Below are 14,563 nucleotides of genomic sequence, written 5' to 3' on the forward strand. Positions count from 1 at the left end.
ACGGTTTAAATTAGATGTATGAAACATCTACGGCTGAGAATGCTCGCAGCTTTCCGTAAATGACTGAATGTGGATGTGGATGAGCTGTGCCGGTTGGGTCACATGAATCCACTGAGAACAAGAACCAAAAACGAGTTTTCATTCCCATCAAAAAAAAAAAATGTGACCTTTGAATTTTTAAAGCTCTGTATAATGTTTTTCTCATCTTACGAGCCTACTCTGCAGGGTGTTCATCCATACAGAGGCCCTCTGCTTCTCAACTGGTACAGAAAGCATAAAAATGAAACAGAATGTCGAAGAACTAACCTGGAGGCATTTTTCAAGTCTCACAGTGGGAACTTACGGGATTGATTGACACTCTGAAGCGGAGAGGTGGGAGAAAGATGGCAGTTTGAAGCTCAGAATTGCTGCTTTTTGAAATCACTTCAGACTGGAATCAAGTCAAGCGTCATGTTATGCTCAGCTGCTTTATATAGGATCCAGACTTGCTGAGGGCTAAATATGGTCTTGAGGTGTTGGAGATGTGGAGTTAAAGCAAAGTGTTTCTTGTCTTTTTTTCCCACTCGTGAAACAGCATCCAAGACAGAAACATCAGAGATCTTTGTCTGTGTCTGCCTCACTTATAAAATCTCTCATCAAATAAATTCAACAAAACAAAGTCTTGTGTTTAAAGATTATGCACGTCTTTGGCCTGAGGGATTTTCTTAACCCTCCTAACCCCACACTTCCCAGATTTCTTTCTTTCTCAAATGCGTGACATTAAAAAGCCATTTCTGAGTTTGATGTAACTGTAACTAGATGACAGACTTGCCCTTATTATGATCAGAGGGAGAGATTAAAGGTGAGTCCATTGTAGACCCGCCAGCCCAGAAGTCATTGTCATAAGATGGGGAGAGCAGATAATCTACGCAGCAGCTGCATTTAAAAAAGCTCCTGCCCGAGTCATTTTGTCCCATCTTGCTTTCACGCTCTGCCTCTAGTTTGAATTACAGCAGTGCAAAGACATTCATCAAAGAAATTCTGTCTTATTTAAGAAAGACATCACGGGGGAAACTTCTGCTGCTGTTTGACAGCGTTGGAATGAATAGCGAGTCACTGATTCCTTCATTCTCCCCTCATAATTTCCTTCATTTTGTTGCGCCGTAAGTGGCTTTTTAAACCCTTTCCAGTCAAAATGAGCCACATATGAGAAAAAAGAGAGAAAACAAAAAAAGAAAACCTGAGCTCCTGAGCCAAATGATCTTTGGCTTGCTCTCTGTCTTGGGTGCACAGTGTTGATATTGCTTTTAGCAGAGTGTTTTCTGTACGCATACCTCTGCTTGATCAGATCATCCCAGAAATCTGACTCTCAACTTTGGGTATTATTCTAGTTGTACCCTTATAGAGGTTGAGTTGTTTTAGCTAACAATACCCCCTCCTGGTTCTCAGTGCTGATCTCAGGATTCAACCTCAGGACTCTGCGGTCCATGGTGTCCGTTCTTGAATATCTTGTTCTGTCAGCTACAGAGCCTCCTCTGAGAGGAATGCTGCTGCTGCAGTAAAGTCCAAATAAATAAGGAGTCCAGTGGCTCACTCATCGCTGGCATGGAGCAGTGAGGCCCCCTGGGCATTTGGGGCTCTGGTCACTCACTTTCTCATTATGCTAAAGCGCAAATACCCCAAATACAGCTAGAACTGAGAGATAAGCTCTTTCAACACCAGGAATCTGAATCAGAGGCCAAATATGTGTCCAAGTTGGTGTTAGACAGTTGATGGAAACCATCTGTGGTATTTTTGTTTTCAAATATCTGACCCCTGCATGTTTTCAATGCCCAGTTTCTAGTCATGCTAGTTGCATTTCTTTGCAGTATCTAGTGGCCACCATTCTGGTCCCAATGTAAACATCTAAATAACTAAAGAGAACCATTAACTTTTGGAGAGGCGCCACTTTTCTATTCAACTATTTTGTCTCTTTGTTGATATTTTTGAATTTCATTCGTTATCTTCTCTTGGATCAGCTGTCATAGCACAAAATCCCAAGAGCTCTGGTGATACCCCGACATTTCTAATACCACCTTAAGGGTGACATTAGTGGTTTTGGAGGCAACATCTCACTAACAACCGATCACAACCGATCGGGATGCCATGAGATTTGAAGATGTGAAGATGAGCTTTAGTCACTTCAGCGATCCCCACATGCTTTTCATGTAAAAATATAGTATAGTAATGCTGCTGTGAGATAATACAATGACCAGCCTCACCACCCATTTTGAATGTTATTAGCCGAGCCGAGGGACAAGCCGAGGCACTTTTGAATTTTTCCCTTTTACTCTGTATGTGGTGCACATCTTCATTATTAATTGGACATTTGCACACATGGGGGCGACTATCGGGGGTGGCAAAAATGATTTTCTTAAGGGCCCACATGAAAACCTGGGCCAATAAGCTGAACTCAGTTTAGCTCAGTGTTAATGTTATCTTTTTACAAGTTTATTGGTGTAGCCCTCCACAACAATACCAGTTTTTCATGAAGCCCAGTTGGGAAAATGAATAGCCCACTCCCACGTGGCTCATGAAGTAGTTTGATCGCCTGTCCTCCAATGTGACAGGGGATTAATTGGGGATTTATACCTCTATTTTAAATTTACACCACAGGTGGGTCATAATCGTAGACCCCTCTGAAACCCTACAGCACTACTTATGCCACAACCTGATGTCCAGCTCAATGGAAGAGTAACTGAGGGAACTAAGGGAATCATAATCGCTGCCTTAACATAAGGACTCACGTTTCATCAAATTCCTGGAGGGAGATTGCAGAACGGAAATCAAAAATTGGAACGGACGTGAGGAAAATGACAAGGAAGTGGAAAAAAGTGGAGAGACAAATATGTTTGCCTCCAAAAAAAATAAAATAAAAACAATTTTAAAACCCATCAAAAACCAAAACTAACCACAACAAAGAGCGGGGGTCCGGGAGGAATAAAACATCCCAGTATTTTATTTGTTTCTATTGTGGCTGGCATATAAAACACCGGAACACAATCACAAGGAAACTAACATATCACACACGCACAAGGATGAGTGCTGGCAACAGCATTGGCCATTTACGTAGGTTATGTCGTAGGCTGTCCAAAGATTCACTGCACAAGTCTAAATCAGCCGTGGGAAGGGCCTTGAAGGTGCGGGTGCTGAATTAGGCAGGCAGGCAACGGGGTACTAGAATCTAAGGTATAAAATATATATTATATTATATATATTGCAATTATTGCTTAATTATAATATTAAACTGCTCAGCAGCAGCTCATAATAAGCCAAAAGTTGCCTTCATCTGGGTGCAGGTTATAAACCTCCAAATTTACACTCAGAAATTAATTTTACTCTTGAGGCACACTCCTGTTCAGAGTCTGAGCATATTTAGCTGGTTATGGGCAAAGCCTCTGAGTAAGTCAGAGTCATGTTAGCAGGGGGTCAAAGTTCACAAAGGTTTAGTGGACAGTTGGAATGTGTTCTGATAACAAGCAGACTAGTTTTTTAACTTGTTTCTTACGTTTTAAAAAACGTCTGTGGTGCTATATCTCTATGGTGCGACTAGCGTGTGTTGCTAACTTTTGGAACTATCGTGAGACTCCATGATCCGCCATTGCTGTAAGAAAGAGAAAGGCCCATTGGACCTTTTTCATCTTTGTGGTACGGACTCTTCCATTCAGTGGCTCTGGTGATGTCTGCCTTTTGCAACAGGGGGCGCCCTAGCATCCGCAGCACCCCTGCTGCCTACAGTCTTGGCTGTGAGTGTGTTTGGGCAAAATATTGAACCCCAAAATGCCCAAAAGCGTTTATCAGTGTGTATGTTTGAGAGATAAGCATGCTTCATATGTTGTATAAAGCACTACATGAATGTCTGTGAATGTATAAATGTGGCATGGAGATGTTAATAATACTATAAAAACACTTAAATGTCAATCCATTTACGAGATGGGAAAAGACTTTGCCATTCCAACTTCCAAATTGACAATAGAGTTTTAGTTCAGTTGTTTGCAGGCATAAAAAAAGGTCATTAACATATTAAAATGTATTTAAACAAACAACAAACCCAAATACATACACAAATAGGCCCACACGGACAATCTAAGGAGCAGTCTACAGCATTCAGTCTGCAGTCTGTAGGCAAGGGATGAGATTTTTGGTACCAGAAGCTTTCTCTGGTTTTAAAGTACTTGTCATTTCTACATGTAGCTGTAATCGTCACATGTGCACTCAGAGACCGACAGATGGAACAGGAATATGAATCAGCCATCCGGTGTCCACCGTCCGGACATCCTGATACATTGGAAGCCCAAAAATATTGGCTGTTGCTCCCAGAGTCAGCTAGCTGATGGGTTAACAGATTGCCTTGATAAGAGGGAGGTTGTGACCCACTTCGTAGCTAAATAATTGCTACAAAGCCACAGGTGATGTCAAAACAGTTCAAAAAGAAAATTAATCAGTACTTTCATCATGTTGCACTCAGTTGGTGATGTATAAACTGACAGATAATTGTGTGTTAACAATCAAAAAAGAGAAAAATCAGCCTTTGTCTTGTTGTATGAATGGTTCCATTGACCCACCACAAGAAAATAATGGTTATTCTTGGTTATTGCTTATTGTAGCACCTTTTCAAAATCAATAGAGTTGTCGTATGAAAAAGAGAAGTTATACAAATGGCCATGAAGGGATTTTTCAGAACCATACCTCCATGGTCATTTCAGTGTCCCTGCTGTGCAAATGAAATGTTTCAGTGGGCTCTATTTTCTTTGCACTCTTTAAAAAATGAAATCTCACCACACTTTGAATAATTACTGTGCAGAGGAGGTTTCACCTATTGATTTTCCTCCTGTCTCTCATGTTCACCCAGGCCTGAGTTTCATGTTGCAGTCCATCACAAGGACAGCATTTTAGCGACGCTTTGATGGCTGAATACTTGAACTGTGAGTCTCTGAGTGTACAGAGCCACCCATGGAGGGTGAAGAGCTTATACAACTGCACGAGTGAGTGCTGTGTCACTGCCGTTGTTAATCGACATTAAAAAGAAAAACAATTGTGAGGAGTCGTGCACAATCTGTCGAGTCAGCTGGGTGTCATTCTACGGGGCGACAGGTTGATGATCACATGAGAGAGTCCAGAATAATCAGGGGGTTTCAGTTCACAGCTACTAATGTGTTGACTTCACAAATTGTCATGACACGCTAATGCAAAAGTAATTGCATGGGATCCAACAGCCATACGAGGCAGTGACGACATTTATTGTAAGTTATGTTGTGAGGCGCAGGAGGAAAATTCTTCCTTTGTGGCATCCGTGGCCTGATACCTCTAAAGGCAGAGACCGGCTCCTCGGACGCAGTGCCTGTATCGCAGTTATATTACAGCACTCCAAAGTGCCTCTGTTGCTTAGAAACAAACATAATTTGGAGCCCTTGTAATTCTAGCTAGAGTCGCCATCGCTATTACTTTCAAACTGCTGCTCAGGCTCGGGCAGCTGTGCGGGTTTAGGGTTGTGACTTGTCCGTGTAGCATATTATTGGTCACTCACAGTACTTGCTGTGCATTGGAGGTCACTTGAGGTTCATGGGAAAGGGTCTATTGGCAAAGCCTGAGGAAATTGCCAGCTTCCCTCCCTTTAGGCACTCAGCACCATAATTGCTGACCCAGTACTCCCTACTTTGCCCTTCTTTTCTCCGGCATCTTAAGCTGCCGCGGTGATTTAGTTTGCCGGGAGATCTGACACGACAGCAGCAGAGACTTGTTTATGGCCCGAGTCTGCACGAATCAGGTAACGAGCACAGCAATGGAGCTCCTTAACATTTGGCTTCTAAAGAGGCACAGCGTGATTTTTATGAGCATGCAAGCCATCACAGCAGGGCTGGATTGTGCTAATCTTTGGCACTAATGTTGGCATTCTTTCTTTTTGTACAGCTAGTTGTAAAAGGAACATTTTAGATTCTTCCACACAAAATCATCATTGCCAGAAACAGGGGCAGAGCATTTACCAGAATGTACTTGCTTCCCTTCTCAGTGGAGGAAGCAATATCTCAGTTATAATAATGATGACAAGCCAAAAAAAAAAAAAAAAAAAAAGAGTCACTGCTGCAAAGGAAGAGTTGAGCTGTCCGGTGTGCCTGTGTGGCAGGTACAGGAAGGTTTAGTCAGGGTCAGAGGTTTTAAACATAGGAAGCTGGCCCAGATGGCTTGCCGTGGCATCCTTATGTTTGCAGCCCTCCTCTGGCAGGATGTTGGAAAGGCTTTTTCTCCCCCAGCAGTGGAGAGGACAGGGATGTGGTGGATGTCATCCACCTATGTAGTAACAATGAAATCAAAGCCAGGCTGCCAGTCAGCCAGTCGCCTGGATTTGGCCCGCCCTTGTGTCCAGATGACAGAGGAAGCTGGGAGAGAGAGGGAGAGAGGGAAGCTTGTCAGAGCCCGTGGCTGACTGACTTCACATCCAAAGTGCAGGTCTGCTCCGTGGCCTGCTTGGCCTCCCGTCCTTCGGCAGATATATGATGCTATTTCAGAGCCCTCTAGCCTTGGACCTCAGCCAGTAACACAGTAACAGTGTAGCTGCATCCTCAAGCTGCTCTTAATTTTAACCCTCGCCACCAAAAAAAGTTGAAACATTTTGTACATTCTTTTCATGTGTGTTTCGCTTTTCTTTTTTTATTACTGTAATTAAATCTAAACCGAATTTCCATTGGAACTTTGCTCATGGATATTTTATATAACCACACAGCGACTCCGCACACGCCTTACCATAATCATTATATCTGTGAAAGACTTTATTTTTAAATTCCCTTGAGTCACTCCTGTGCGCTAAAACTAAGAGTCTGACAAGTTATTTGTTTGCAAATGGTTCCTCTTTTCCTGTTCCTGTCATGTGACTGATCAGAAACAAAACTACAGAGGGGAGAGGAAAACGCTGACGGCAAAATCATCTTTAGTGTCCATGAAAACGGGAAGCGGGAGACGCGTGAATATGATAAAGAAAACAGGAAATTTGCTCGCAGTGAAAAACACCGCTCTGCTTTTCACACGAGCGCCCTGTGTCGCTCCTGAGGAGAGAGAGCGAAAGAGAGAAGGGCTCATCTTCACGCCTACTCGCCTTTAATGCCCACGAATCCCGCCTGCCTTGCATCCGCCTGATTCTCAGAGAAGCTTTACATTTTTAACTGGCTTAAAGTGCCCTATGGCACTGAAGCTTTCTCTCTGTGTGTGATTTATCTAGTCAGCAGGTGTCCTTCACAGACTATAGGAAGCCCACATTCAGTATTGCGTAAATGTGACAAAAACTCCCAATGTGAGCCATGCAGAGAGGTCAGCAAATAAAATGTGAGTGCGCATATCAAGAGGCTTTTAAATGGGTTAAAAATCCAGTGTGTATGAATCACCGTAGGTCCACTAACTTCAGCAGTTCTGCAGTTCATCTTGCAAACGTAGTACATTTGGATGTAATGTTGCCCCTGGAACTTTGATTATCTGGAAATACTTCTTGTTTTCTGCACGAGAAAGAGAAACCACACTGATGTACTGCTTCTGTTGAGCTCCCAGCCATCAGTAGGGGAAACACAAATGGGAACAAGAGATTTGAAACACACATTTGTTTGATTTATGGATTTCTGCTGTGCACACAGGTTTCCTCTTAATAAAAGGGAATTTTTCCCCCCGTTGTTGCTATAATCAAAGGAAGCCGTGCAGTAGGCTTCTCTCTGAAATATTGTGAGAGAGCTTGACCTTATTATGTCAAGTGCCCCCTGAAATGACATCTGTTGTGATTTGGCATAATGCAAATAAGATTACATTGAGCTGAATGATATGGGTGAAAATCAGGCTGGAAATGCGAAGGCAGGAAACAATTGGACCTGGCTGGCTCTAGCATGCTGTGCATTCAAGCATGCATATGATTTTGCTGTTCTAATGTAAACCAAGCCTAATAAGCTTTGCTGTGCATCTGCAAGTGTCCCAAATAAATTAAACTTTTCCAGCATTATTAAGATCCTTTTTCTTTGTATTCAAAGCTGGAAATTGCTGCAAAACACTGGGATGCAGACGTTTTATGGCCCGTTAGGCATTCTGAGTCTTTCGAATTAATAAAATGCTGTTTACAGATTTTATTTGACAGGAAACCAGTTGCACTTCTTTCCTCTCTGTCAACCAGTTAGGAGGCTGGCACATCAAAGCGAGGCCCGATGGCACTTGTGGAGTAAACAGACACAGTTGTCCTTGCAAGTGTTTGACTTCTGGCACAGAGCTCACATATATACATCTGGGACTTCCATCTTGTAGAAAATCAGAGGGGCCTGCTTTGGGAAGTCATCCGGCCGGTGTAACCATATCCCTTTATATGGCTGATGTCAAACATGGATGGAACTTTTTTTGCTTTTTTAATATTTTTTTTGTGCCTATTATTTCTTCTCTTTTACAAATCTTTTAAACTAATCTAAGAATGGGTTTTCACAAAACAAGAGAGAAATTCTATTTTCTCAAGAGAAATGTTAGGTTTTTTTTACAAGGACATGTTGAGTGAGCTGCTTCTCTGTTACAAAGCCATGTCAAATGACTGTCAGTGAGGAGGTTAAATCTTCTGCAAGTCTTGAAGACAGAATTTAATTATTTTTGACAAGCCCTGGTGATCAGAGTGTCAGATACCGAGAAGTCGGTGAGCCGAATCACAAGGTTTCTAAAGTCATCGAGTCGCTGTCACTTCAGCTGCTTCAGACATAAAGGAGGCTCGGAATTAGCCTGTCTCTATGAGAGCATGTAAACACAACACTTAAGTGCCTGAAGTCATTTATAAATCTAATGTTATGTGTTTATATCATGTGTAATCATTAGATAACAGAATCCAGCATGAAATTACTGTGATATTTGTTGGTCGAGGCTAATCTCCCGAAGCTGCTGCTTATCTCTGCACCACCAGCTGGAATGCATGGGAAAGAGGGGAACCAGGCTTGAAATATTTTTCTGGCTCTCTGTCCGTGTTCACATTTGTAAGGTGCTTGTAAACGGGCCAATCACCACTCATTTTGCTGTTTCAGGCCAGGGAGTCATTCCGAATAGGGTTTCGACATACAATCATCTGCGAAAATGATTTATACCAATGATTTGGCACGATCCAACACATTTTCCAGCAAACCTACTAAAGTGTACATCGCTGTTAACCATTCTCTATATGTCTGTATTTAATTTTGTATGCCTGTGTGGGCGGCTGCGGTTTGGGAGGGAGTGCACATTGTTCACTAATTGGAAGGTCAGCGGTTCAATCTCCAGTTTCTGTAGCAGTTAGAAAAAAAGTGTTAACATGTGTGTTATTGTGTTTTACATTTAAAATATACACGCACTGGCCTCTTCATCAGTTACGATGTGTTAGTGCTGGTTGGTCCCGAGTGTTCCCTGAATTCGAGAAGGTGCTGGAAACATTCCTCGGAGATTTTTGAAAGCATCACACAGTCGATGCAGATTTGTCAGCTGCACATCCATGAAGTGAATCTTCTGCTCCAACACATCCCAAAGGTGGTCTGTTGGATTGAGATCTGCTGACTGTGGAGGCCACTCGAGTACACTGAACTAACTGTCAGGGCAGGTTGGATCCACGCTTTCATGTTGTTTATTCCAAATTCTGACCCCAAATCAGACCAGGCAATGTTTTTCAAATCTTCTACTGTCTAATTTTGGTGAGCCTGTGTGAATAGTAGCCTCAGCTGCTTATTTTTAGTTGACAGGAGTGGGCGCATGGTGTGGTCTTCTAGCCCATCTGCTTTAAAGTACAACGTGCTGTGCATTCAGAGATGCTCTTCTGCATAATTTGGCTATAATGAGTTCCTGTTGCCATCCTATCAGCTTGAAGCAGTCTGGTTATTCTCCTTTGACCTCTGATATCAACAAAGAATTTTTGCAGAGAAAACTGCCTCTCTCTCTCTGTATTTTCTTTTTTTTCAGACTCCGTAAACCCTTAAGATGGTTGCTGGGAAAATCCCAGTAGATCAGTAGTTTCTTAAATACTCAGACCAGCCCCACATCTCACTTAAATGGCCTTTCTTCTCCATTCGGATGCTCAGTTTGAAGTTAATCAGGTCCATGTCTGCATGCATAAATGTATTTCGTTGCTGCCAACTGATTGGCTAATTTGATAATTGCATTAACGAGCAGCTGTGTACAAGTAGTTGGACTTTATGAAGCTCCAGGTGTTCATCAGCTAATGTGACTTCATGTTAAATTTGGAGATGAGTTAGCTGATCTGTAACCCGAACACCACATTTGCCTGACCTTTTCTTTGTCAGTTACACTGACATTATCAAGCAATGCAATGTGCCCTGTATTAGTTGCTGTATTACAACGCAATGACACAGGACATAAAAGACTGTGTGTCTCACACAAATGATGAGAAATCAGTGGCTGCATTTAATGTCAGCAAATGCATTATACATAAGCCATGACTTAAAAAAGAAGTGGCCAGAAATGCAAACTAATTTAAACTGTCGCCCAGGTGCTAACACCAGTTAAATAAAAGCAAATTAAAGACAAACTAGACATAACTGAGACACTCATTTTTCTTTAGGAAGCTTGAAGCCTTGTGTACTGAAGGATAACACAGTCACCTTAAACCAGAGTTCACAACTGCAGCTCAGATTACTCACTGTCCACCCACCGACTGTCCTCCAGCTGAAGCTCTTGTTCAGGAACACAGCCCTTGCAATACACGGTGACCATTAACCTTTCTGTTCTTCACAGTTTAAGTCATACCCAGATAAATGAGTGATTGTCACTGCAGTCTGCCATGAAAAGCAGCATGTAAGCTCAAACCAGGAAAAAGTGTTTATTATCATGACAAGACACATTATCAGCCCCAAACTTTCAGGATCCGATGTGTTCGGTTTACTTTGGCATTCGCCTCGTGTGTTTTTAATTGTATTTGACAGAGTGCAAGCAAACACTAATGGGATTATATATATATGTGCTGAAACGCTTTGTGCAGCTGATGGAGTGACAGGTCTCCATATCTGGGGTTTCGCGGTTTGGAAAGAGAGCGTATACATTTTGAAGCACATCCATATGGAAGATATTGACATCTGGCACAAAAATTTGCCATCGCTGTTAAACACGGGGTGAAAGAAACAGCAGCCTCTGCACTAACATGGATGAGAGTCACCTACAGTATATACTCCCTTCCGCCACTCATCAATCAGCAGAGAGGTCGGCGGTGCTTCGACCTGCAGTCATGCGAAACCCAGCACAAAATAAGTTCCGACTCCTTCAGCAGATGCGAGATAGCCACTTAGGATGACGAGTGATGCACAAGAAATCCAAATTATCGAGTTGGTGCACGTTATTTTCAGACTGCCGCTTCAGAGGTGCTGAGCTCAGCAAACATCGGCGTATATGACATTAATTCTGTCAGTTTGAATGATCTGTGATTTCTGGGAGCTTTTAGCTCGACTCCGTGTGGGTGTGATGCTGCTTTTCCCTTTCCTGTGACACACACACATCTACTGCACGCTGTAGCTTTTGTTTTTAAAAAAAATCCACAGCTGAGGTGTTCACGGTAATGGTAAATGTTTGTGTTGTAGCTTCCCCTCCTTCAACAACCTACACCTCCAACAGCTTGGCATTTTATCTCTCGGGCATGCCAGTCATTAATGACATTTCAAAAGTGATGTACAATCTGCGTGTGGCTTGCCAGTGTGTGATCTCCCAACAGATTTTTCTCAGGGAAGCATCCATCACCGAGACTCATCTACAAAGGGGATTTAGGACCCAGTTCATCACTCAGTCTGCACGTCTAACAGCTGTCACCATATGTCAGCCTGCGTGCAGGATTCTTACATATTATATATTGTTTGTAAGTCAACTGTATCTCTAGAGTCAGAGATCGATATCATTTTAGTCCAACACTATTGTACAGATTGCTGTAATGAAGGTGGTTCAAGTTTGTGGGGAATAATTAAAAAATGGCAGAAATGAATAAAGTCAGATGTGTGGGTGGCAGAGTGTGCGCTGTTCACCGCCACCTCTTTGATATTATTTCTGTGGCGGGTCTGCTTAGTGAAGTAATTTGTCATTTGTACTTTCTTTTATTGTTTTTGATGCAAAATCTCTTTAACAATAGCTCTTTAAAAAAGTTTATGCACCTAAGTGGTGCTTAAAGGGATGTAAACAGTAGACTTCATTGTCCAAGTGTGACATTTTGTGCACCCGGTCATCCATACTGACCTCCTTCTGGACATAACACCACCTCTACCTTTAATTTTTTTAGAACAGCTACTACTCACAGAGGCATGAGAGGCCATGTTCAGAAAAATGCACGTCTATAAAGCATTTTTTTCTAAGTGGTGGTAACAATTTTTGGTATCAGAAATTAGCATTTTTTTTATGCCGCTCTGATTAGCACCAATTCACAACAACAGTCAGCTTAAGGTGGTTTATATTCTAAGGTAAAGACTGAACAATATTAGATAGAAACCCCAACAATCAGATGACCCCCTATGAGTAAGAACTTGGAGACAGTGGGAAGGAAAACCTCACTTTAAACAGGAAGAAACCTCCTGCAGAAACAGGCTAGTTTAGGGGTGGAGCTGGGAGTGAGGGGAAAGCTCTGCCTCCCATTCTACTTTTATAAACTCTAGGAACCACAAGTAAGCCTGACGTCTGAAAGAAAAGTGCTCTGTTAGGATAACAAGGTACCGTGAGGTCCTTATGAATACGATATGGCCTAATTCTTCAAAATTATGTATTTGAGGACAAAAGACAGTGAATGAAAGTTTGTGGCAGGAAAGATAACAAAGAGCTGACAAACATAAAAGTGATCCAAAGTGCTGAAAGGCACGGTTGGCAATTTTCGCTAATTCATCACAATAAATGATTCATATCTTTGTGCACATTTTACTAGCACACATCATTTAATCTACTGTTGACATAAAATGCTGATGCGAACATTAAGGTGATCAATAAAGAAAATAAAGTTTATTTCTATTCTAAAGCTACCTCATTATTTTTTCAGTCATTTGAATGTAAAAATTCATGAACTTGATGAAATATTGTAGGTCTCCCATTACACTCTGCATCCAGGTCTGTGAATGGAAAGGTGTGGGTGGTCCAGAGCTTTGCTGGAGCTATCTGCCGTCCTTAAAAAATGAGCAAAGAATCTTCGAGATGATCTTTTTCTCCTGGTGCCTGTGGGAAGGAAATCCACACATCTTAAAATAGAAATTTGGACTTGTCCTGACAGGAATTTCCTTTCTCACTTTCCCCTGGTCTGTAGCCTCATGCTGGCCTCTGTGTGTGCAATTTTCACAGCCCGCTGTTTGGCTTTGCAGCATCTCAAACGGTGATGGGACTGAATCTGGTGGCAAGTTCACATGACAGCAGAGACAATACGTTGGGGGAGTCTCTGCTATTCCTCCGAGGCAAAGTAAAGATCTCGGAAAAAAGGAAGGAAGGAAGATCCTGCTGGGCACCAAACTGGGAATGATTTATGGACTGCCACCGACTCCCACTGCAGCCTTCAGCATGTTTGTTTTTGTTGAGAATGCCAATATTAGCTCTGAATAATTCACTAATGTCAGTTTTAACATCTGTGAGAAGATGTCGGTGACAGTTTTACTGTTAACAGTTGCTATCTCCTGCAGCAATAAATCAGGATAAGTTAAAGGGGATTATTTTAGCTCTCTTTTTTTAGTGGAATAATAACATAATACAACTTTCAAATTTATAGGGGAGATGTTTCTTTGCTTTCTTGGCAAAACTACAGATAACTGCTGAGGCTGAGGTAGCCGTTTATCTAAAGTTAGCATAAAGACTGGAACCGGTGGGAAACAGCTAGCTTGGCTCTGAGTAATCTGCCACCTACATGTCAAAAGCAGCTCACTGCAAATATACAAAACATAACCAAAAATAGAAACACTGCAAATAAGGCAGGCTATAATAAAAACCTGGACACATCTGGGGCATTGTTTTATTGTAATTTTTGCCTATTTTTACCGTGCTTTGCGACACAGGAAGTTACAGCATACTTCTGCCTGTTAGTCAAGCATCAGATGTTTCAGCTATTATTGCAGATTTCTTCCGTTAGTCCACTTTGTTTCTGAGCTTTATTGTATTTTGTGTATTTGCAGCTCGCTAGGCAGCCTCAGTTTTCGCCTTTGTGATAAGCTCAGTTAACCGCCTGTTGATTGCAGCTGCATGTAGATGTGAGACTGGCGTGGATTTTCTTATCTAAGTCACAGCAAGAAAGCAAATCAGCATATTTTTCGAAATCGCTTATGATTTCTTTAAGAAATTATCATTTGAAGTTTTTAAATCTTTGCAGTTTTGAAAGGAAGCTGGGCTTACATTGTAAAAATGAAAAATTTACATATGAATAAATTGGCTATGTGATGCTCCCTGGGCGGCGGGACATGTAGGAGGAACGAGGCTGGTGTTTAAGATTCGCAGCTGTACAGATCTCTGAGTTTTGATTGGCAGCAGGTCATGACTGGCTGCTGTGAAACCATTGCTGGGCACTTCAGCTGCTGTTGCCTAGACCTAGAAGATGTGTGAGTCAGTAATATAAAATGTGCATATG

At 42.0% G+C, this 14,563-nt stretch overlaps 1 protein-coding gene across 2 annotated transcripts in view; it reads left to right on the forward strand.

The window, feature by feature from the left end:
- flt4 (fms related receptor tyrosine kinase 4) overlaps positions 1 to 14,563 on the forward strand; it is a 51,726-nt gene that overhangs the window by 5,612 nt on the left and 31,551 nt on the right. The window lies entirely within an intron of this gene.

Source organism: Haplochromis burtoni, unplaced genomic scaffold, assembly GCF_018398535.1.
Source record: "Haplochromis burtoni strain Fernald_Lab_line unplaced genomic scaffold, NCSU_Asbu1 Contig_10, whole genome shotgun sequence".
NCBI lineage: Eukaryota > Metazoa > Chordata > Actinopteri > Cichliformes > Cichlidae > Haplochromis > Haplochromis burtoni.